We start from the raw sequence: 25,595 nt of genomic DNA, 5'->3' as shown, positions 1-25,595 counted from the left end.
CACTCCCCAGGGTGCCATTCCCTCACAGAATCTTTGAACAACTAGCAAAAACTGGCAGAGCCATCTTCCTCAAAATTCCAGGAAACGGTTACAGGGTTGCAGTAACTAGGCAAGTGCCCAACTAAGAAAGTGCAGCTTTGAAAATGGCAGGAGAAGCTCGTGGTGCCCCTTCTGGTCCCTCTCCAGTCCCTCCCCAGCATGGTGTGGAGCCAGCCTGTGCTCCCACTTGGGTCCCTGGTCCTGTTCTGGAGGGAGCAGGACCTGTGTGTATACTGGGATATGTCAGTGCCAATCTATGGGGTGACAGCCTGAAAGACTGGTCCTGGGGGATCCTCTTGCCCTGCAGGCAGAAGCAGCTTGCAGACTGCTAAAGCTGTGTAAGAAACAACAAAGTGAAGCAGCCTGGGGCAAAGGACTACCTGCATTAAGTCACGCAATAGAGCACCCAGGAAGGGGAGAAAGTCTATTTCATAGGGAGTAGAGGAGGCATTTGAATTGCTGTAAGTGGGGGAATTCTTAAGACCATGAACAAACAAAAGCCCAGGACAAGACACAGGCTCAGAAAGGACAGAGAGGACCCTGCACTTCACATTCTCCTTGGGCTGATCTTCTTGACAGAAGGGTTAAGCTCTGAAGGAGAGCATTTGCCAAGACAGAGCCAATTTGCAAAGACCCTGAAAGATGTTTCTGCCTTGGTTTGTTTTTGTTAGCTCCTGGCATTCAAGGAAATTTCTGTTATATTGCTAGCTGGATACAAACTTAAAGAATACACAGCTCAGGGACTAAATCCCAGAGTTAACACTTCAAAATATTGAAAGGTACAGTATGTAACAAGATTTTGCAAGATAGGTAAAGAAAAAGGAAACAATGGCTCATCTAAAGGAACAAGATAAAAATCCAGAAACCATCAATGAAGAAGACCACACTTTTGATATAACGGATAAAGACTAAAGAACTAAAGGATATCAGGAAAACCATGATTGAACAATATGAGAGTCTCCATAAAGAGATAAAATTTTTTAAAGGGAAGCAAACAGAAATGCTGGAGTTGAAGACCACAATGAATGAAATGAAAAATTCCCTAGAGGGTTTCAATAGCACATTGGAACTGGCAGAAGAAAGAAGCAGTGAACTCAAATACAAGAAACTGAAATGATTCAGACTGAGAACAGAAAGAAAGAAGAATTTAAAAAAGTGAACAGAGACCTGTGGGACACCATCAAGTGTACCAATATACACATTATAGGAGTCCCAGAAGGAGACGAAAGAGAGAAAAGTATACCGATATACACATTATAGGAGTCCCAGAAGGAGAAGAAAGAAAGGGGCAGAAGGAAGATTCAAAGAAATAACAGCAGTAAACTTCCCAAATTTAATGAAAATCATGAATATGCACATTCAAGAAGTCCAATGACCCCCAAACAGAATAAACATAAAGAAAACCATGGCCAGACATATAGTAATGAAACTTGAATGCCAAGGACAAGGAGAGATTCTGAAAGCTCTAAGGGAGTTTCGAAAAGATTAAGTGCTGATTTCTCATCAGAAACCATGGAGACAAGAAGGCATTGGGATGAATATTTAAAGTGTTGAAAGAAAACATTGCCCATCAAGAATTTTTATGTCCAGCAAGACTTTTTTTCAAAAATAAGGGAGACTAATTGTTAAATTGCACTTGGAAAGTTATCACTTATATGTAAATATGTTATGTTCCACAATAAAAAAAAAAGAGGGAGGGATTAAGACATTCCTAGATAAACAAAATCTGAGGGAATTCATCACCACTAGATCTGCCCTACAAACAATGCTATAGGGAGTTCTGATTGAAAGGAAAGGATACTGGACAGTGGATTAAAGCAACATGAAGAAATAAAGCCTCCAGTAGAGGTAACCATGTGTGTGATTACAAATGCCAGTACTATTGTATTGTATTTTTTACTATTTTACTCCACTTTTTACTTCTTACAGGTTGAAAAATGCAATTGCATGAAAAGTAATGATAAACCTATGGTTTTGGACATATGATGTGCAAAGATATAATTTTTAGTATGTACAACAAAAATGTGGGGGTGGGGGACAGAGGAGTAGAGGAATGGTATATGTGTATGCTGTTGACTTAAAAGTTGGTGTCAAATCAAACATGATTGTTATAGATTTAGGAGGTTAAATTGAAGCCCCATGGTAACCACAAAGAAAATATATAAAAATATATACAGAAAGAAATGAGAAGTGACTCAAATGATACACTACAAAAGATCAAATAAATATGGAAGTAGGCATTAATGGAAAAATTGAGAGCCAAAAATGTTTGAGATTTACAAAGACCAAATAGCAAGATGGCAGTAGAAAGTCCTACATTATCAGTTGTTATTTTAAATGTAACTGGATTAAACTCTCCAATCAAAAGGCAGAGATTGGCAGAAGGGATGAAAAAGCATGATGCAGCTATATGCTGTTTATAAGAGACTCACCTTAAATTCAAAAACATAAGTAGGTTGAAAGTGAAAGGATGCAAAAATACATACCTTGTCACTAGCAACCAAAAGAAAACTATGGTAGCTATACTAATATCAGATAAAACAGACTTTAAAAACAGTTTCAAAAACTGATATGAGGAACAAAGAAAGTCACTATATACTGATAAAGGGGTTAATTCAACAAGAACACTAAACAGTTATAAATTTATATGAACCTAACAGCAGAGCCCCAAAATATATGAAGCAAATATTAACAGATTTGAAAGGAGAAATAGGTGGGCTCTTATGTTAATGTTAAGAGACTTCAGTGCACCTCTTTCAATGCACCTAGACAGAGGTTAATAAGGAAATATATGATTTGAACAACACTAAAACCGACAAGACCTAACAGACATATAAAGCACACTTTACCCAACAGCAGCAGAATTCACATTGTTCTCTAGTGCACATGGATCTTCTTTGGGATTGATCTTATCTTAGGTCACAAAACAAGTCTTAATAAATTAAAAAATACTGAAATCATACAGTGTATCTTCTCCAACTACAATGGAATGAAGCTAGGACTCAATAACAAAGGGAGAACTGGAAAATTCACAAATATGTGGAAATTAAACAGTGCACTCTTAAACAACCAATGGGTCAAAGAAGAAAGCGCTAGGGGAATTAGAAAATATCTTGAGGCAAGTGAAAATGAAAACACAGAATACAAAAACGTATGGGATGCAACAAAGACAGTGCTGAGAGGGAAATTTCTAGCTCTGTGTGCACACATTAAAAAAGAAGAAAGACCTCAAATCAGAGACCTAACCTCACATCTAGAGGGTCTAGAAGAAGAGGAGCAAACTAAACCCAAAGCTAGTAGAAGGAAGAAATAACAAAGACTAGAGTGATACAAATGAAACAGAGACTGAAAAAACAATAGCAAGAATCAACAAAACCAAAGAAAAAAAGAGAGGGGACACAAATAACTAAAATCAGAAATGAAAAGGTGATATTTCTATCAACCCCACAGTAATAAAAAGGATTATTAGAAGATACTATGAACAATTGTATGCCAATAAATTAGATAACCAACATGAAATAGACAAATTCCTAGAAACAAGCTACCTACACTGACTCAAGAAGAAATACAAGATTTCAACAGACCAATGACTAGTAAACAGATTGACTCAATAATGAGAAACCTCCCAACAAGGAAAAGCCCAGGACCAGATGGCTTCATTGGTAAATATTCCAAATATTCCAAGCAGAATTGACACCAATCATGCTCAAGTTCTTAAAAAAAAAAAAAAAAAAAAGAAGAGGGAACACCCTAACTCCCTCTGTGAGGCCAACCAGAATACCAAACCAAGAGATACCACAAGAAAAGAAAATTACAGACAGATATCCCTTGTGAATATAGATGCGAAAATCCTCAATAAAATACTAGCAATCTGAATCCAAAAGCACATTAAAATAATTGTATGCCATGATCAAGTGGAATTTATCCCAGTTATGGAAGGGTGTTCAGGATAAGAAAATCATTAATGTAATATACCACAGTAATAGGACAAAGAAAAAAAACATGTGATCAGCCTAATAAATGCAGAAAAGGTATTTGAGAAAATCTAGCACCTTTCTTGATAAATTATTGAGAAAACTAGGAATAGAAGGAAACTTCTTCAACATGATAAAGGGCATATGTGAAAACCCCACAGCTAACATCATACTCTGGTGAAAGACTGAGAGCTTTCCCTCTAAGATCAGGAGAAAGACAGGGATGCCCACTGTCAACGCTGTTATTCAGTATTGTACTGGATGGTCTAACCAGAGCAATTAGGCTAGAACAAGACATAGAAGACACCCAAACTGGAAAGGAAGAAGTAAAACTTTCCCTAATTGCAGATGACATTATCTTATATACAGAAAATCCTGAAAAATCCACAGCAAAGCTACTAAAGTTAAAAAACAGATTTAGCAAAGTTACATGGTTCAAGATCAATGTGCAAAAATCAATAGTGTTTCTATACTCTAGTAATGAACAATCTGAAGAGGAAATCAAGAAAAAAATCCTATTTACAAGAACAAATAAAAGAATCAAATTTCTAGGAATAAATTTAGCCAAGAATGTAAAGGACATATACACAGAAAACTATAAAATATTGCTAGAAGAATGCAAAGAAAACCTAAATAAATGGAAGGGCATTCTGTGTTCATGGATTGGAAGATTAAATAGTATTAAGATGTCAGTTCTACTCAAAGCAATTTACAGATTCAATGTAATCCCAATCAAAATTCCAACAGCCTAATTTGCAGAAATGGAAAAGCCAATCATCAAATTTAAATGGAAGGGAAAAGGGCCCCAGATAGCCAAAAACATTTGGAAAGAGAAGAACAAATTTGGAGGACTCACACTTCCTGATTTTAAAACTTATTACAGAACACTAGAGGAAGCAATGCAGAGGGGTGGAAAATGGCAGAGCTGCAGATGTTACTAGACGAGGAGATCCCATCTGGCAAGAGGGTGCTGATAGCGAGTTACCAGAAGTTGACTCGAGTGGCTGACTACTGTGAGAACAACTACATACAGGCTACAGACAAGAGAAAAGCTTTAGAAGAGACCAAAGCCTACACAATCCAATCCCTAGCTAGTGTTGCTGATCAAATAAATGCACTGGCCAACAATGTACTCCAGCTGCTGGACATCCAAGCCTCTCAGCTTCGGACAATGGAGTCTTCCATCAATCATGTCTCGCAGATGGTGGACATTCATAAAGAGAAGGTGGCTCGAAGAGAGATTGGTATTTTGACAACAAATAAAAATACATCAAGAACTCACAAAATAATAGCACCTGCAAATACGGAGCACACTGTGAGGTGTATCTGGAAACCTATTGACTATACAGTTTTGGATGATGTGGGCCACAGTGTCAAGCATGGGAATAACCAGCCTGCAAGAACTGGCACACTGTCAAGAACAAATCCTCCTACTCAGAAACCACCAAGTCCTCCCATGTCAGGCCGGGGAACACTGGGAGGGAATACTCCTTACAAAACCCTGGAACCTGGTAAACTCCCAACAGTTCCTAATGACTACGTGAAGAGACGTGCAAGGCTTGGAAGTCAGCACAGTGCAGGCAGGACAGCCTCTTCAAATCAGAGACGGAGGACACACGGTGGAAGTAGGGAGGAAGTGGAAGCCAGGAGAACAGCGGAAGCAGTGTTATTGGCATTCCCATCGCTGTGCCTACACCTTCCCCCCCTTCGGTTGGACCAGCAGCCCTGGGCTCCACTCCCGGCTCCCAGTGCGGCACAATGACCAGGCAGATGTCTTGGCACAGCTCTACCACCTCTTCGGCCTCCTCCGGGATACAGACAGACTCCCTCTGTGACCGCCCAGCTTTCTGCTCAGCCTCATGTTAACGGAGGTCCACTTTATTCTCAAAATTCAATTTCTATTGCTCCGCCCCCTCCCCTTATGCCCCAGTTGACTCCACAGATTCCTCTCACAGGCTTTGTGGCCAGGGTGCAGGAAAACATTGCCGATAGTCCAACTCCACCCCCACCACTCCACCAGAAGACATTCCCATGTTTGATGATTCTCCACCTCCGCCACCACCACCCCCAGTGGATTAGGAAGATGAGGAGGCTGCGGTAGTTCAGTATAATGATCCATGTGCAGACAGAGATCGTGCCTGGGCCCCTAATAATTACATTGAGAAAGTTGTTGCAATATACGATTATACAAAAGAGAAGGATGATGAGTTGTCCTTTATGGAGGGTCTGTTCCCTGGGAACTATGTTGAATCAATCATGCACTATACTGATTAAACTTTTTTGCTTTTAAAGTAGATTATTATTACTCAGTCATACTGTGGGACTCTTATGGTTAATGGAATTGTCTTAATATGTTTTAAAATGTGCCCATATTTTCAGGACATACTGTTTTATTGGTATCTTTGAATGTCTTCACATAAGCATAAATCTTTGAGGCAGTTTGTGTATTGCTAAACAGCATTTTTTAAAAGAGGCTGCCCAGAAGTGATTATGCTTATGTATTTACTTACTAACTGTTAACTTTATGACCAGCCTAAATATGGGGAAGTGGGGTATATAAATATTTAATGAATCTTGATTCAGATTGTCCCATTATATCTAACACAGTTACTAACACTGTCAGGCTAATATTAAAATGCTGGTGCTGGTCAAACTTTTCATTTAGATTCTCTCATTCTACAACTATACTGTTTGTTTAAAGCATGCAGACAAATTTATGTATTGAAATATACTTTAAAAAATCCAAGATGCTTCCAATTTGTTAATATTTTACCTGGAGTACTCATCCTTGTCTCTAAATGAATTGAGTCTCTAAGACCTTCATGTGAAACAAAACAAACACAAAAGCATGATCTGTAATGTAATTTGTATCTAAGTTTTTTAATGAGTGAATTTGAATTATAATTTTTTCCATTCATAAATATGTAAGTGAACCAAAGGTCTTTGTCCTTTCCTTCACTGGTTTGGTTTAAAAAAAAAAAAAAAGATACTGATTTATTGCAGAATTTAAAAAAAAGCAAAAAATTATTACAAAGCCACAGTAATAAAAACAGCATGATACTGGCACAGGACAGACATATGGACCAATGGTATTGATGTGAGAGTTCAGAAATCAACCCTCACATATATGGCCAATTGATTTTTAACAAGGGTACCAAATCCTCTCAATTGGGAAAGAATAGTCTCTTCAACAAAAGGTGTTGGGAAAACTGGGTTTCCATATGCAAAAGAATGAAGGTGGACCCCTACCTCACACCATATACAAAAATTAACTTAAAATGGATCGAAGACCTAAATATTAGAACCAAAACCATAAAATTCCTAGAAGAAAACATAGGGAAGCATCATCAGGACTTTGTGTTAGGCAGTGGTTTCTTAGACTTTATACCAAAAGCATAAGCAGCAAAAGAAAAAATAGATAAATGGGACTTCATCAAAATAAATTTTATACATCAAAGGACTTCATCAGGAAAGTAGAAAGACAACCTACAGAATGGGAAAAAATATTTAGAAACCACATATCCAATAAGGGTTTAATATCTAGAATATATAAAGAAACCCTACAACCCATCAAAAAATGGGTAAAAGACTTGAAACAACATTTCTCTAAAGAATATATACAAATGGCCAAAAAGCACCTGAAAAGATGTTCAACATCATTAACCATTAGAGAAATTCAAGTCAAAACCACAATGGGATACCACTTAATTGTGGCTAGAATGGCTAATATTTTTTATAAAACAAAAATAAGTGTTGGAGAGGATGTGAAGAAATAGGAACACTCATTCATTTTTGGTGGAAATGTAAAATGGTGCAGCTGCTGTGGAAAACAATTCGGCAGTTCTTCATGAAGTTAAGAACAGAATTACCACAAGACCTGGCAATCCCACTGCTAGGTATATTCCCAAAAGAATTGAAAGCAGGGACTTGAACAGATATTTGTAAGCTGATGTTCATTGGGGCATTATTCATATTTGTCAAAAGACAGAAGCAACCCACATGTCTATCAGCAGATGAATGGATAAACAAAATACCGTACATACATACAAAGGAATAGTATTCAGCCATAAAAAGGAATGAAGTTCTGATACATGCCTCAACATGGGTGAACCTTGAAGACATCGTGTTGAGTGAAATAAGCCAGACACAAAAGACAAATATTGTATGATCTCACTGATTTGAAATAATTAGAACAAGAAAATTAGAGTCGGAAACTAGAATACAGGTTACCAGGGGAAAGGTGAGAGTAGGGAGTGGGGAGTTAATGTTTAATGGGTATGGAATTTCTGTTTGGGATGATGGAAACATTTTAGTAATGGATGATGGTGATGGTACAACAACATTGTGAATGTAATTAACAGCACTGAATTATATAATTGAATGTGGTTAAGGGGGGGTTGAATTTTAGGTTGTATATATAAGAATAGAAAATTTAAAGCAAACATAGGACTATAAAAACAAATAGTGAACATAATGTATATTATGAACTATAATTAATAGCTTAATTATAATAATATTGTTTCATCAATTGTAGTAAGGGTACCACACTAATGCAAAGTGTTAATAATGGGGAAAACTGTGTGTGGGAGGGAGGTATATGTGAGCTCTGTATTTTTTGCATGATTTTTTGTAAACCTACACCATCGCCAATAAAAAAAAAAGGTGGGTGGGAGGCTTTGGCTGTTGACATCAGAAGATGATGGACATTGGCAGGAACTGTCTCTACCTGAAGGGGGTCTGAGGGGGGAGGTCAGACCTGCAGGAGCCTTCTCTGACTGTCACTACCCTGCAGTGTACCCTTGGGTCACGTTCCTTCTCTGGTATCACCTTGCTCATCTCTAGAATGTACCTCCTTTGTTCTGTCACCGCATTGCATGGGTGAGGAAACAGGGTACTGGGGTCCATCTGACTGCTCTGGAGCCTCCAGGGCAGCCTGCTTGACCCAAGGTGGAACTTTCTGGATGCATCTCCCCCAAAGGTGGACACTGAGTGGAGAAAGCCTACAACTGGAGTTCAGGCAGATCTGGCTTGGAATCCCAACACTGCTGCTCATTAGCCGTGTAGACTCTGTCTGGCCTGTTAACCTCACAGAGCCTTGATTGTCCCATCTGTGAACTGGGGCTGCAGTAGTTGTTCCGAGGGTTGGTGATGAAGGTAGAGCCTGCTACAAAACAGGTGCCTAGTGCATGTTTGCTTCCAGTGTTGAGCTGCAGGCTCTGGCCCAACTTTCCCAGCTGTCTTATGGTCTGATGGTCAGAGTCTAGGTTTTAGAGACAAGCAGATTTGGGTTGCATCCTGTTGACAAGTCCCTCAACCTGAACCTCAGCTTCCTCATCTGTGAAATGGGACAACAGCTCCATACCTCCCTGCGTGTTTGGGAGGCTTACACGGGAGAATGGGGGCAATGAGGCAGAATGGTTCTGGCTCTGTTACTCAGGTGATTTGCTTGACCTCCCTGGGCCTCTGTCTCCACGTCTGTAAACTGGGGAGAGTAGCCATACCTCTTTGCAGGCTTGTTGGGAGGACCCGGTGAGATAATGCCACCAGGAGCCTGACTCGGGAGGCCTAGCTCAGGTGGGTGCTCAGTGTGCATCAGCCGCCTCTGATTACCAAACCCCTGGTGCGAGGAGGTGCCCAGGGAACTTGAATCCCACTCCCCTTCCTTTTCTATCCTGATGCTCCCCTGCCCTCCAGCTCCCTCCTCCCAGGCTCTCCCAGCGGCCACCGAGAGAGGTTCCTGCCACCCAACAGAGACCCACCTCTGTTCTCGGCACCTTTGAACACCCTAGTACCCCGTCACTTCTGCCCTGGGACCCTCCCTATCCCCACTTTGGCCACTGCCTGCCATGCCCACTGGGAGACAAGGTGAGCTTCTCTGCCCAGGCTTGGGTTGGGCCGGGTTGGATTTATTTACTCTTTGCCAAGGCTGGTTTTTCTCTCACTGGGGTGAAGACCTCCTGGTTGCCCATATTTCCTGCCTGGGTTTTCCTGCCCCACCCTGAGCCCCTCCACCCTTGCCACAGGCTCTTCCTCCACCTACCCTCCCTGGCCACCAGAAATCAGCTCAGGAACCTCCCAGGGCCCCTCAGGTCCTCCCTAGCAGGGAGTTGCGCCCGTGGGCAGCCAGTGCAGGCTGTGGTCGCCCTTTGGCCCTGATGGCAAGGCCGCAGACTACACAGCAGGCAGCAGTTACAGAACACAGCAGAGCCACTGTCCGGCCGGGTCTAGCCGGGCAACTCCATCTACAAAGAGATGCTTTCTGCTTCAGACACCCCCGTCCCATTGTCAGAGGCGAGCATCCTGGATTTGGCCGGGAGTTGGGGCTGTGGCACACCCCACAAATCATGGGCATTGGGTCCGCTCTGTGGTGGACTGTCAACCCAAGATGATTTTTCCCAATTCCAGCCATTCCGGTAACTACTTCATGCCTTTTCTTCTTCTAAATTAACACCACACATACTGTTTCTTGCTTAATATATTTTTAAACACATTATTACTCTTTTTACTTCAAGCTTAGCCTCATCCTAAGAAGTTCTATCTGTTAAACCACAGGTTGAATCACTAGAGATGTTTCCCCCTAAAACATATTAAATTACCATGAAAATAGCAAATGCTGGTCAGTGTATGGCCTATTATGTGGTTCTTGGAGAACAATGCACAGGGTGGTCAATATGGGAGGATCCCCTGGCGCATCTCTTCTTCAGCCCCTGAGATGACACAGCCTGTCCCCTTCTGAGCCATCCACAACAGCAGGAATGCTGATGGTTAGTTAACGTTGTGAGAATTCACTGGGACCTGAGCTCAGCTTTGCCCAGCAATTATGAGTACCCAGTTGAGCTGCAAAGTCCGGCTTGGCTTAGCCCGGGAGGTAGGACAAATAATAATAGCCCCATACATTAGCACAGCACTTTACAGTTTGCAGAGCCCATTCTCAAATCCTGGGTTCACCATGGCCAGCTGAAGACTACATGGCCAAAAAGGATAGGGTTGAGATTGATGGTCAAAGTTATAGAATGTTTAGCTGGGAAGGTCTAAAGTTTGTCTGGTCTTGTGTTTCCCAGAGGGTGGTCTATGAGATGACGATTTTAAGTGTGGTTCCTAAATTTCAATATTGGTCTTGATTTCCAACTGATGGGGCACTGAGCCGCAGAGTGAGAAAGGAATGCTCTTTTCCATCTTGTTCATGTCTTTGATGACCATCAAGGCAAAAGTCTCAGGTCCTGGAACGTCTTTATCACCTGTCCAATACCTGCTAATCTCCCACCTAAGGCAAGGGTCTCAGAGCCAGAGGCTTCAGCAGACAATAGGATCTAGTTGGAATTTTAAAATGTTTGTGGAAGGCAGAATTCTAAGATGGTCCCTCAAAGACCCTCACCTCCCCACAGTGTACACCCTGTGTAATCCCCTCCCCTTAAATGTGGGCAACCCTGGTGGCTATGATGTGTTATCACTCCTGTGGTAAAGTTACCCGTCAATTGACTTTTAGTTAATCCAAAGGGAATGCATCCTTGGTGGGCCTGACCTAATCAGAGGAGCCTTTAAGAGCAGGTGGCGTGTCAGAGAGATGGGCTCCCGCCGGCCTAGGAGAAAGCGAATAACCATGTTGTGCACTGCCTCTGGGGACCACGTGGCAAGGAACTGTGGGTGGCCTCTTAGAGCTGAGGGCGGTCCCTGGCCAACAGTTAGCAAGAAAATGGGGACCTCAGCCATTCAGCTACAAGGAACTGAATTCTGCCACCAACCAGTGGAGCTGGAAGAGGACCCCAAACAAAGGTTATAGATTGTAGCTCCAGCCAACAGTTTGATTTCAGCCCGGTGAGAATCTGAGCAGAGGCCCCAGCTAACCTGACCTACAGAAACTGTGCGATGATAAAGGTGCATGGTTTTAAGCTGCTAAATTTGTGGAGCAATAGGAAAGTGATGTTTTGCTTTCCTTGTATTTATTTTTGCAGGTATTCGATATTGGTTTTCTATTTAGTAGCAATATAATGTTTCCTTATAATTTTTAGAAACCAAATTAATTCAATTCATAAAATCAGTGTAGTGGATTTTAAAATGACCCCAAATTATTTGACACTCATCAAGGGGTGGGCTTTGGGCAGACTTGTGTCTGCTTCCACCAATATGGTCAGATCAAAGTGGTGTGATGCGACTTCATGGATAGATCATGAAAGGCCCTGGTTCTCCCGGGACACTGGTAGCTGGCTTTCTTTTAAGAAGTCAACTACCCTGAGACCACCGTGCTGGGGAGGCCACATGTCGGTGTTCCAGCCAGCAGCCCAGCTGAGCTCCCTGCCGATGGCCGTCATCACTGCCCGCCGTGTGAGTGAGCCAGCTTGGACGTCCAGTCTGGCCCAGCTGTCAGATGACGTGCAGCCCTGGCCGATACCTCACTACAGCTACACAAGAGACCCCGAGCAAGAAATGCCCTTGCCAAGCCCTTCCCAATTTCCTGGCCACACCCTCATGAAAAAAATAAAATGCTTGTTTTCAGCTGTTGACATTTTAGTGTAATCTGTTATGCAGCAATAGTGACAATTAGTGACACGTTCATGTGGTTCAAATATGAAAAGCATAGAATGTCTGCGATCAGTTGTGGGCAAGGCCTGCTCAGGGGCCGGGGCTCTGATGAGCTGCTACAGCCTCTTCACCCACAGCCTTGCCCATGACAAACATTTGCTGAGCAACTACTGCACACTGTGCTTCAGGGGCAATTTAGGCATTCCTGAAAGAGGACCTGAGGAAGTGGGGAGGGGAAGTTCACAGCCTGATTAGAAGGAGGGGACAAGAGGAAACTGACAAATCCCAGCACAGGGTACACTGCAGGTTCTCCTTATGATTCTTGCAATGAACCGGCTCCCCTGAGAACTCTTTCATTCATTCCCAAACACTCTTGGAGCCCGGTGCTGGGCTCTGTGTGTCCAGGGCTGAAGAGGAGGGGCGTGGGTCTCTCCCCTGTGGCACTTGCAGTCCGGCGTTGTATGGAGGGTCAGCCGTGCCAAGGGAGGTGGAAAGGAATCAAGTCGTCGTGAAGGCCTGCCATAGGGGGAGCCTTTAGTTATCTAAAAGCAAACATTTAACAGTATGCACTTAACATATACCAGACACCATTCTAAACATTTTAGGCATTTAAATCTCCTGGAAGCCAATCGATGACATTACTATTATCTCTGTTTTCAACATAGAAATTGAGGCTCAGAGAGGTGAAATAACTTGCAGGGAAGTGGCAGAGGTAGGGCTGGGCCCGGGACCTTTGACGCAGAGCCCAAACTCCTACCCACCACCATTTCTTGCTTCCCGAGGACCAGCAAGACTGACCCTGCAGAGGACACTCTGGGTCAGAGAGTTGCAGGAGCAAAGATTTGGCAGTTGGGAGCTGCGGGGGCAGCCCGGGATGGGCGCAGGGGAGAAGCGGGAGGTGAAGCTGGGCTTGAACGCCATCAGAAGTTTAGACGCAACTGTGATGTTTATGGAGACGCCCAATCAGAATCTGGTTCTCCTCTCTCTCTTGAGAGGAGAACCCCTTTCTTCACAGGAATGTACTTTTTTTTTTTTTTTTTTTTTTTACAATATAAATGAGTCTGAATATCCTTTTTAACAAGGTAAATGTCTCTGATCAGAGCTGGCATCCCTCAAAGGTATTTCAATTTGCAAAATGTACAGAGAAGCCAGAGCTGTCATCTAGTTTTCAGCTCAGGGATCGCTTCAGCCAAGGAAGGCCCTTGGGATGACTGGAGTTTACGAGAAACAGTCTCCTGGGCGGCCCACGCCACAGGGCCCAGGAGGAGGGGACAGGAGTGTGCATGGGGGCCGAGAGGCTGGGCTCTCAGAGCAGGGCTTGGAGTGGGTCCTTCCTCCATCCTCTAAGAGACAGTCCCAGGCTTCTTGCTCTCCTGGGAGGTATAAATGAGATTTGTCTGTTAGAGCTGGAAGGGTCTTCTGATTTCCAGCCCAGATGAAGCCCAGAGAGGGCAAGGAACTTGTCCAAAGTCACACAGCTGGAGATTGTGACTTAGACTCCCAGCCCAGATCTCTTTCCCCTGCCCTGGGGCTCGTTTACACTTAGAGATAAAGGATTGATCAGAGCTCCAGAATGTCCCTGTGTCACCCCCCACCCCCACCCCTTGCACCTCTATCACACTGGATGGATTTATATAGAGATCACTGTCCTGAGCATTAGGGAGAGTGGTGACATTTCAGGTCTGGGCTTCCAGGCTTTCTCCATTCTTGGATCACACCATCAGGCAGTGGCCCAGGGCAGGACAGCCTTGAATTGGGGTCCTCTGGATGCCTCTGAGGGGGCTGGGAGGAAGGGGATAAGGAAGGATTATCCAGCCTTGGGAACGCCTCAAGAGAGCTGAAGTGGAAAAGAGTCAGACTTTCAGAAGGGCATCTGGGGCCCTGGGGGAGCACTGGACTGGGAGTCAGAGCCCCTGTGTCTGGTGTGAGTGGCCACTGCCTTCCTCTTGAGCTTAGACATTCATTTCATTTACTTAGAGGATGTCCACATCCCTTGCCCTGTGCCAGGAAAGGGAAAGAAAAATGAAACCAATCTGGTCAGTTACAGGAGCTCACTGTTCAGCAGGGGAGAGAAGACATGGGAATCTTGCTAAAATATAGTTTGACCAGGATCCCAAGGAAAGTAGAGAGGGAGGGCTGTCGGAGTTGGGGTGGGGAGAGAGGAAGCTGAGCAGAGATGGCAGAGGAAGGGAGTGGGAAACGTGGGGTGGGAGCACTGGAACATAGTCCTTAGGAGGGAAATAAATCTTGGGAAAGTGTGCTCAGTACCAGATCAGAGTGGGCCTTGGATGACCAGCTAACGATTGTGGACTTTATTTTGTAGGCAACGGGAGCCATCGAAGGCTTTTGAGTGAGGACCTGTGGATAAGTGTGTGAATCAGGAAGAATTATCTTTTGAAGGTTTAGTGACCCTTTTTACTCCTTGGTCTCAGCTTCTTCTTCAGTAGCCTGAAGGACTCAGACTGTCTTAGAGATGGCAAATACCTGGCACATGTACCACTGCTTTCCTCAGCTGCGTCCCTGACAGGCATCACTAGTCGATCCCTGCTCTTTCAGCTCCGCAGCACTCCAGCCAGCCTCTAGCAATCACACGGAACCAGCCTGCACAATGGTGCTGAACGGCCATCTCTCAACAGGATGATGGTAGTGATGCTAATTGTGATGAAGACAGCAGCACTTTTCAGAGGAATAGCTTTTGTCTCATCTTGTCTTCTGATCAGCTCACTACTCAGGGCATCCATTACTGACTCCAGTCTTCCTAGGAGGGAAACTAAGGCACAGAGAGATTTGAGCAGTGTCTCCAAGGCCACACAGCTTTCTGCAAAAGCCTTTCCCCGGCTGATGCCCCAGCACCAAGGGCATAACCCCACTTCTTGGCTAAATCCCACCTACCCTCCAAGCCCAGACTGAGGAAGGATGATGAGGGTGGGGAGGCTCCAGCTTTGCCACTATCCCCAGAGCTGCTGGGGGCTCTCTCCCGGCCCTGGCTGCAGCCCCGGTGGTCCCAGACACAGAGCGCAAAAGGGCTCCTGGAATTGTTGGCAGAGGACAGGCGCCTAGTTAGTTAGAAAAACATGTGGCTTGCTCTTCCTTCTCCCGCCCCCTCCAGCCACCACCTCCTCCTAATTCAATTTCCCTTGGAAAACAACGGTTTCAATGAAGGGGGAAACAAGATTTTCCGAAACTTTTGTTAAGGTTTTGCAAAATTATTACTCCCTAAACTAGCAGACTCCCTCCCCTTTCTTCCCTGAATAAATGTCTCTGGGACATTTTCACAAAGTCAAGTCCTAGCTGGATGTGCCCCTTGCCGCCCCCTGAGGCTGCTCACCCCAGATCACATCTAGGCATCAGCTGGGCATAGGGCCCATAGGGGTCTCACCCCACTCCTCCCCCTGATGGCCCACCTCCTCTTTTGGTGAGGCCAGGCCTGGGAGGAGAGGAAGGCAGAGGAGAGCTGAGGCAGGAGCTGAACCCTGGTGGACGCTCCCTGAGCTAGCTCCAAGCTGCGTCTTGGGGTGTCCCAGCTGCTCCCATAGATGAGAGCTGGGAACAGAGAGCGGAAGGAGTCTGGCTGAGGTCTCAGAGCACTGCAGCAGAGGACAGAGGCAAGATTGGACCCTGGACTCCAAGCTCTTTCTCAGCGGCCTCACCTGGGAGCTCTGAGTTGGCCTCTGTCTTGGGCCTGAAGCCTTGGGGGCCTCCTGGGTGCAGGGCCTCTTGCTTGGTCAGCCTCCAACCTGGGCAGTTGCCAGTCCACGTGGCAAAGTAGGGATTCTGATCCTCCTTCCTTCTCCACTTCCTAAGGGAGCTTTTTGAGGCACCGGGGTGGCCCAGCTGCTGTGTCTTGGCTCTGCTGGTCACCGTGGGCCTGCGGATGACCCCTCGATCAGATGCCCTGGGAGGCAGGCAGCCAGCCAGGGTCAGAACAGCAGGACCCCTCTGCCAAGCACGGAAGCTTCTGTCTGCTGTGCTCTGCCTTCTTTTTTTGGGCCTTCTGCCCTCTCCTGATGCCCTCTCATGACACTCAGTGATCCTCCATGACCCGGAGCAGTGGGCAGCCTCCCCAGTCCTCCCCTCACTGCCCCCTTTGGGAGCTCCCCCACATGTTGCCGAGGGTGTCTCCCATTTAACGCCCTCTTCCAGGCAGTCCTCCCTGGTGCTCCCCAGAATGCTTCTCCCAGATACTTCCTGACGAGGACTCCCACCAGATGCCCTGCTTGGCCTGCCCTCCCACACCCTTGGCCCTCCCATCTATCAGCTCCCATCCCAAATCCCAGTCTTTTCCCACTGCAGTAGATGAAGCCTGATGAGCTAATTCACACCCAGGTGTGCCACACTAGCCAGCCTGGCTCTCCTAGAGGGGGCTTGGATCTGGGCTGAGATTCAGGGCTGGTACAGCTCCCTGCAGGCACACCCAGGGGCTCCCGCCCCATGCCCGCCATGTGTGGCAGCTTCAGGCCGGTGAATAGGAAGGATGCTGGGCAGTGGGCAGCTAGAGGCAACCCCTGTTTCCTATCGTCGGCAGCCACAGCCTCTGGCTGGAAGAATCTTGGAAGTGTCTAGCAGTCTCCGCAATTGTCCCCAGTGACCCTTAACTTGTGGTGTTCACTCCCCATGGGAAGTCCCTTCCCCCCCACATGGAGCAGGGCTGACATATGACCAATCGGCTATTGTGGAAATGCAGTGTGACTTCTGGGCTAGGTCTAAAAGACATTGCAGTTTCTGCCTCGTTCTCTCTGGGAGGGCTTGCTCTGAGCAAATCCAGCTGCGGTGTAGTGAGGACATTCAAATTGCCCGAGGAGAGGCCCACGTGGCACGGCCCTCCAACAGCTTGTATCAGCTCACCAGCTGTGTGAGGGAACCGCCACAGAAGCAAGCCTCCTGCCCCAGTCAAGCCTTCAGATGAGTGCAGCCCAAGCCAACAAATCATTGCAACCTGAGCCAGAAATGCCCAGCTAAGCTGCTTGGGATTTCCTGACCCATGAAAATTGCAAGATAATTAGTGTTTCTTGTTTTAAGCCATTAACTTTAAGGAAAATTTTGCACGACAAAGATAATTCATGAACCAGCCTCCTTTACCACTAGAATCCTCCTGCTGCATCTCACTGCAGTCATGTGCCTCAGCTTTGTTAAGAAAAATTATCCCAAATTGGAAATTCAATGTCAGATTGTTTAACAGGCCCACAAAGAGTATTTAATTATCTAATCTACCTTTGACATAGTGTGTGCTATTGATTAAAGGGCGGACTTCAGAAGTTACATGTTGACATATAGATTTCTGTTCTAGTTTGCTAATGCTGCCATTATGCAAAACACCAGAAATGGATTGGCATTTATAAAGGGGGCTTATTTGGTTACAAAGCTACAGTCTTAAGGCCATGAAGTGTTCAAGGTATAATACATCCAAACTGGCACAATTTCTATCCAGTAGAACACCTCAAAAGATTAAATTGTTTTTTAGCCCTTTAGACCTTAACCAGTTATGTATCTAACCAAGCCATTTCATTCCAATGTTCTTTCTCACATATTTGTAACTCTGTTCCTCTACTTCTCCCTTGAATTAGCTTTACCGTCTTACTGGTTCCCTCATTCATGAGTTAAACAAATTTTGACATGTATTCTATCTACATTTGAATGAGGCTTAGGCTTTTATGTTTTTGAAATTATACTTTGACTGCTTACATACCCCCAGGAATGAGGAACTCACTACCTATCAAGGAGTCCAGGAAACTTAGGACAGCTCTAACAACAGGCTTAGGAGTTCTTCTTACCCTTATGGCTGCATCCTCCAGCCCTGGTTCTCCCTTTGGAGCTTTAGTAAGTGAGCCAAACCCCTAATTCCCATGACAGCCCTTCAAATTTGGTAATTTCCCATTGCTCTGCACTGTAGAGTACATATTTTGTAACCAGGAAAAAAGTTATTAAATTTAAAAGAATATTGTGGTCTAAGTTTTGCTTCTGTGAATTGATGGAGAATGGGTTTGGGGAAGAGCCATTTATTGATGCTGCTCTGTGCCCAGGCCTACGCAGCTAGGCAAACTCGAGATTGGCAGGGGTCCACTCTGACCTTCCACTCAATCCCTTATCCTCAGGCTCCAGAGGGCTCTCACTCCGTAAAACTTTCACCCACTTGCCTGGTTTCTTTTCATAGCCTGGGGCTCCTGGGATGAAGGCCAGCTCCCTTCTGCCTGGCTTGGCCCGGCCCTCCCCGTCCAACTTGGTCTCACACCACCCTCCCCTTGCCCTCTTCACTCCAGGCACACTTTTATTCCTTTGGTGCCTTCCACCTCAAGGCCAATGACTGTTGTTCTCTCTCCCTGCAGTGCATCCTTCATCTCCAGCGGCACTTCCTCTTTGCCACGATCATTTCTCACCCCCAACAGTGGCTCTCAGACCTCCTGTACTTTACCCCCCAACCCCCAGCACTCATTAGGTGGCAATTTGACATTTGCTATTGGAATGATTTGATTGGTGCTGGCTGCCCGGACTGGACTGCAGGTCACAGGAAGACAGACCACCTCCACCTTGTTCTATATTTTGTCCCCAGGACTCATGCTGGGCCCCATACTCTGGGGAGGCAGCAGGGAGAGTTTTCTGAGCAAACGAACCAAGGTCTCATCACCAGTGGTGACAGCTCGGAAGGCTAACACCGAATGTGCTGGACTCGTGGTCCAAGGTTCCTCCCACTGCCCTGTGTCCAAGGAGGCAGTGGGAGGCTAAACCATCTCTTGTTAGAGCAAATGGAAGGGCCTTGGCCTCTCTGCACACTCGCGACTCGTAGCTTGGGTTATATGAAACACAATCAAATGCTCCCTCTTTGATTCTCTAAAGAAAGCAACTTACTAGCCAGAGAGATGCCTTGATGCCCACTCACACTTCAGCTCAGCCAGAGGGTTTTCTGTATTTTAAAAATATAAATATACATGTATATTTATTTATTGAAAAAATATTATATATATTACCTCTATCTCACAATAGAGATAAATGCTCATTGAGAAAAGTGGAAATCACTACTCAAGTGTGGCAATTAAAAGTGGAAGTCCTGCTGCCCCCCTTCCCAGAAGTAGCCATCACCAACAATTAAGTAGATACTGTATGTGTCCCAAAAAATATGTTCTTAAAGCTAACCCATTCCTGTGGGTGTGAACCCATTGTAAGGAGGATCTTTTGATGAGGTTACTTCAGTTAAGCTGTGGCCCAGCCCAGTCAGGATGGGTCTTAATCCTATTACTGGAGGCCTGTATAAGCAGAATGAAATTCAGACAGAGGGAGAGAAAGCCACAGGGAGCAAGAAACTGACCATCAATGGAACCCGGAAGAGAAGGAGAGACCAGGAGATGCACCATGTACCTTGCCATGTGGCAGGCTAAGGACCAAGAATCTTCAGGAAGAAGCATCTCCTTGGTGATATCTTGATTTAGACTTTTTCCCAGCCTTGGACCCTGAGTGAATAAATTCCCATTATTTAACCTGACTCATTTCATGGTATTTGCTTGAGCAGCCTAGGAAACTAAAACATACCATCTACACAACTAAAATAATCTCAATTACCAGAGCTAACACTTACATGGGACTTGTTCTGGGCCCTTCTATTTTATATAATAAGCCTCACAACAGCACCATAAGCTGGGAACTTGATCTTCATCCCCATTGCGTAGGTGGGGAAGCCAAAACACACAGAAAGTTTGAGTTAGTTGTCCGAGGTCACAGAGCCAGTAAGTGGCAGAGCCAGAATTTGAACCCAGGCAGCAGGCTCCAGAGTCTGGGTTCTTGACCTGTGGGCCACTTGGCAGTCTAACAGCACAGCTGTTCAGGTGTGGAGTCTGGTGTTGAACCTTGGCTCTACCCCGTCCTAGTTATGCAGTTTACTAGACCTTTCTGGACCTTGGCTTCTTCATCTGTAATAGGGGAATAATGGTCGTTCTACTTCGGGGATTGTGCTGGTTTGTATATATTATGTCTCCCAGAAAAGCCATATTCTTTAATGCATTCTTGTAGACGCAGATATGTTAATGCTGATTAAGTTGGAACCTTTGGATTAGGTTGTGTCCATGGAGATGTGACCCACCCAACTGTGGGTGATAACTCTGATTAGATAATTTCCATGGAAGCGTGGCCACACCCATTCAGCATGGGCCTTGAGCTCTATAAAAGCTCAGATGGGAGGAGCTTACAGCTAGCTGGAGCTGAGACAGACATTTTGAAGACGGCTGTCGGAAGCTGATGCAGACATTTTGGAGAACGCCATTTTGAAATGCAACCTGGGAGCAAGCAGATGCCAGCCACGTGCCTTCCCAGCTAACAGAGGTTTTCCAGATGCCAATGGCCTTTCTCCAGTGAAGGTACCTTTTGTTGATGCCTTACTTTGGACACTTTATGGCCTTAAGTCTGTAGCTTTGTAACCAAATAAACCCCCTTTATAAAAGCCGATCCATTTCTGGCAGCATTAGCAAACTGGGACAGGGATGGTTGTATGTTAGGGAATGGAAGTGCCTGGGACAGAGCTTGGCATGGGGTCATCTCGCAGGTGCCAGGGCTTCCCACACCAGGCCTGAGATGTTTGAAGGGGAGGGTGCCCACCTCCCCCTCTGCTGCAACAAACCTCAGTGCTTCACAAGTAGCAATACCCCATCTCCTTCCCTTAGAACTGACAGCCCAGGCCCTCTGGGTTCTTGCAGATGTCACTTCTCACCACTGCAATAGCTGCCACCTACACAGCACCCACCACTCCATCCCCCCCCATTCCCCCCCACCATGTGCCAGGAGCCCAGCAAGGGCCTTTCTGCACATTACACGACTTTTGGCTACAGTGGTTTAGAGCCTTGGAGCTCTGAATTCAAATCCTTGTTCTGATTTCACTCCGTGAATGAAACAGGCCTTGGTTTCTTCAGCTGTGAAATGGTGATGGTGAGGGCACTGGTGCTTGCAAGCCTTGTGGAATTGAGAGGATGAAATGAGATGATGCTTGCATGACACTTAGCCCTCTGTCACCTGTGATACGTGGCTTCCAGATGTCAGCTGCAAGCATGATCACATTTCCTCCTTGCCACAGCTGTGCAAGTCAGGACTTTTCAGCCACAGTTTACAGCTTAGGAAGCAGGCTTACCGAAGGCCAAAGCTATACTGCTGGCATGTGCTAGAGCAATGCTGGCTCTGAGTTGGGTGCTCAGCCAAAGCAATTGCTGGCTCTGAGTGGGTGCTCCCGGCTACTGAGCTCTGTGGCCGCCCCCCAGCCCCACTGGAGCGGCCTCCTCAGGCCCCAGGACAGGCCCTAGCCTCCATCTCTAGCCCCCATCCCCCCTCACACCACCTCCCACAGCCTCTCAGCTTCAGCCCCTCCTGCCACTCCCAGCCCACAGGACACTAGGGACAATGAATAGGGGCTGAGGGGTTGAGGTGGCCACTGCCCAAGAGGGAGAGGCCTAGAACTGGTCAAAGGGATTGTAGAATTCCCAGACCTTGGAACTGTAGAAGCAGACATTCTTATGGACACTTGGGTGCCCAGAGCTCATCTCTCCATCCAGCCCTCTGCACATGCACCAGCACCCGCTGGCCTGCCTGCCAGCCAACAGTCCTCCAGCCTCTGGCTTACACACTCATTGATGGGGCACTTGCTGCCCCCTGAAGCCGCCCACTGCACTAGGGGAGCGCGTTGGCTCATTAGATCACCCTGGAAGGTGGACAGCAGGGTATCGTGCAGGCTGGTGGGAAGGAACAGTTCTAGGAAAGCCCCTGCAAAGCCCGATGCAACCCCCCTCCTTTACCCAGGTAGAGGCCCCCTTCCCAGAACTGCCATCCCTGCTATTTCCACACTGGCTTATCGAGTCCTTCCTCTGTATGTGCCAGAACTTTACAGGTCATTGAATCCTCTCAACAAGTATGTGCAGGGAGGGCTAGGATTAGCGACTGATGGAGAAACTGAGGCACGGAGTGGCGACGTATAATGCCCAAGCTCACATGGGAGTAGGTGAAGCCCATACGTGTAACCCCCACACTGGTGAAATGTCAGAGCCAGCGGGGCCCTAAGACAGGGCCTGTCTCAGGGGCCCTCAACCCTGGCTGCCCAGGAGAATCACCTGGCTAGGTTTATGTGGTGCCCACATCAGAAACCATTAGCTTGCATCTATTTTTAAAGCTCCTCAGGTGCAGCCAATGGTGAGCATCACTGATGGAGCCAAGTCCCTCATTCTACAGGAAGGGACAAAGACTCAGAGAGGGCAAGTGGCTTGCCTAAGGTCACACAGCAAATCAGCGCTAGTTTCCAAGGTCAGTGGTAAATGAACTAATTGTGCTTTGTAGGTCCGTGTGCTGCCCACCTCCACTCCTGGCCACCAGTCACCTCCTGCTACAGCTGCCCAGCCCGCAGCCTGATTTATTCTCCAGAGTGTCTGACTCATCTCCATCAGAGGCAGAGGGAACATCCACCAGGGGAAACAGTGGCAGGTATGGGGTGGCTTTGCCTGTGTCTGGAGGTTTTTCTTCCTCTTCCTCATGAGAGGGATTGGAGGGTGACAGGCCCAGAGGTCCCTGTGAAATGAGGAGGGGCTGCACTTCTGCCAAGATGTGGAGGCCACGGGGCTGGGTGCAGAGGCGAAGGGCTGGTGCCCACACTGGAGGCCTGGCATTCCCGGCTCGCATGTCACCTCTTCCACTGGCTGGTTGGGTGGATGCGGCCTTAAGCCCCCACCTCAGCAGACACCCTCCCACAGGACGGCCGGTGAGACCAGGCCTGCTGGGGGCTCCCCGCAGGCACACGGAATTGCTTGTTAATACTGCTGCGAGGTGCCGCCCCTCGGGGATAGGCGTGTGCTCTCCACAGCACTTTAAAGGCCCCTGCTTAGACTTGCTGCTTTGTTGTGTTATCCTGGCCAAGCCCTTCCCATCCCTAAGTCTCAATTTTTCCCTCTGTAAACTGGGGTGGTGGTTGAGGGGGGTGGTGGTGATTGCTGGGGTTCCTTCCTGCCCACTTGTTCGGGTTATTTTCACTGTTTCCAGAGGGGGTGGTGGTTGTGGGCTTAGGGGAAGACAAGGCCAAGAGCAGCACCTTGTTGTCTGACCTTGATCCTTGGGATACATCACAAGGAATGACCGTCCTCCCGATCCAGGCCCTAGGTGGACATTCAGGATGGGGGCGAGGGGGGACTTTCCTGGGGGCCCGGCACAGGGGTCCAGGCTGGCCCCTCCCCTGGCTGCACAGGGTCTCCCTGACCTGGGGTCTAGAGTTTGCCCAGACCACCGGCACTCCCATTTGTTGACCACCTACTATGTGCCAGGCCCCATGATGTGCAGTGGTAGGACCCAGCCTGACACTCAGGCCTGAGTGGCCCATGAGGCTCTGCACTTAGCCCCACACTGCCCTACTTCACTAAAATAATATGAATGCTACCTTTCTCAAACACCCCACCAGGCTCCTGGGAGTTTAGGCCAGTTGGCTACAAGCCTGGCTCAGGAGCCAAACTGCTGGGGTTCAAATCCTGGATCTCGCATTTGCTGTGTGACCTGGGGCAAGTTACCTAACCTCTCTGTGTCTCAGTTTTCACACCTGTAAAATGAGGCTAATGACTTCTTTCCCATGAGTACAGTATCGAAATGGGGGACGGTTAAAGAGGGATAATTTTATGATGGAGAAACCTGGCAAACACAACCTCAGCCAGGTGACCAAGGTCAACACCAACAGAGACAAGTCATGTGGGTAATATGAGCCCCTGATATGGTGTGATGACAGCACTTTACGTCTATGGTCCTCCTCCCCTGAGCTCATAACCCCTCTGATTATAAGAAAAACACTCGAAAAATTCCCATGGAGGAGCATTCTACAAAATACCTGTCCAGTAACCTCGAAACTGTCAAGTTCATCACAAACAAAGGAAGTCCGGGAAACAGTCCCAGCCAAGTGGAGCCTAAGGAGACATGGTGACTAAATGTGATGTGGATCCCCTGGATGGGATTCTGGGAGAGAAAAAGGAATTTAGGTAAAAACTAAGGCAATATGAGTGAAGTGTGGACTGTAGTTAATGATAACATATTGTTCTAGTTTGCTAATACTGGAGAATGCAAAACACCAGAGATGGACAGGCTTTTATAAAACGGGGGTTTATTTCACTACACAGTTACAGTCTTAAGGCCACAAAGCGTCCAAGGTAACACATCAGCAATCGGGTACCCTCACCGGAGGATGGCCAGTGGCGTCCAGAAAACCTCTGTTAGCTGGGAAGGCAGCTGGCGTCTGCTCCAAAGCTCCGGCCTCAAAACGGCTTTCTCCCAGGACGTTCCTTTCTAGCAAGCTTGCTTCTCTTCAAAACATCACTCCCAGCTGCACTCAGTTTTCTTCCCCCGAGTCAGCTCATTTATATAGCTCCACCGATCAAGGCCCACCCTGAATGGGCGGGGCCACGCCTCCATGGGAACATCTCATCAGAATCATCTCCCACAGCTGGGTGGGGCACATTCCAAGCAAATCCAACCAGCACCAAAACTTCTGCCCCACACAAGACCACAAAGATAATGGCATTTGGGGGACACAATACACTCAAACCGGCACACATATCAATATATTGGCTCGTTAATTGTGACAAACGTACCACACTCATGCAAGATGTTAAAAGCAGGGAAAACTGGGCGAGGAGCCTATAGGAACCCTCTGTACTATCTTTGCAATTTTTATGTAAATCTAAAACTGTTCTGAAAAGTAAAGTGAATTTTTAAATGGGATTAATAATGGTTCCCACCTCATAGGGTGGTTGGGAGGAGATGTGAGTGTGCGAATTACCCGGAACAGTACCCGGTATGAGCAAGACTTCCCATTACTATTATCATTATGTTGTTTTGTTCTTGCGGCCCCAGGCCCAGGTCCTCAGCCCAGAATAGGGTGGGAGTAGAGCAGGCGGCTGCGGCTGAGGTTTGCTCTGCATGCAGCTCCCGGCTCCCTGCGCGCCCCGCGGCCTGGAAGGATGGGGGAGGGCCTGGCTTCTGAGCTGGTGGCCTGGGGTGAACGCAGCCCCATCCCTGCTGGCTGGCAACCTTGAGTGAGTGAAACACCTGCCTGAGCCTCCATTTCCCATA

The 25,595-nt window shown here is 46.6% G+C and overlaps 1 pseudogene; it reads left to right on the top strand.

Moving 5' to 3' along the window:
• Positions 1 to 4,924: 4,924 nt before the first annotated feature.
• On the top strand, positions 4,925 to 10,169 carry LOC119514473 (annotated as a pseudogene).
• Positions 10,170 to 25,595: the final 15,426 nt, after the last annotated feature.

Source organism: Choloepus didactylus, chromosome 2 (assembly GCF_015220235.1).
Source record: "Choloepus didactylus isolate mChoDid1 chromosome 2, mChoDid1.pri, whole genome shotgun sequence".
Classification (NCBI taxonomy): Eukaryota; Metazoa; Chordata; class Mammalia; order Pilosa; family Megalonychidae; genus Choloepus; species Choloepus didactylus.
This window is presented reverse-complemented; position numbering and strand designations above follow the sequence as displayed.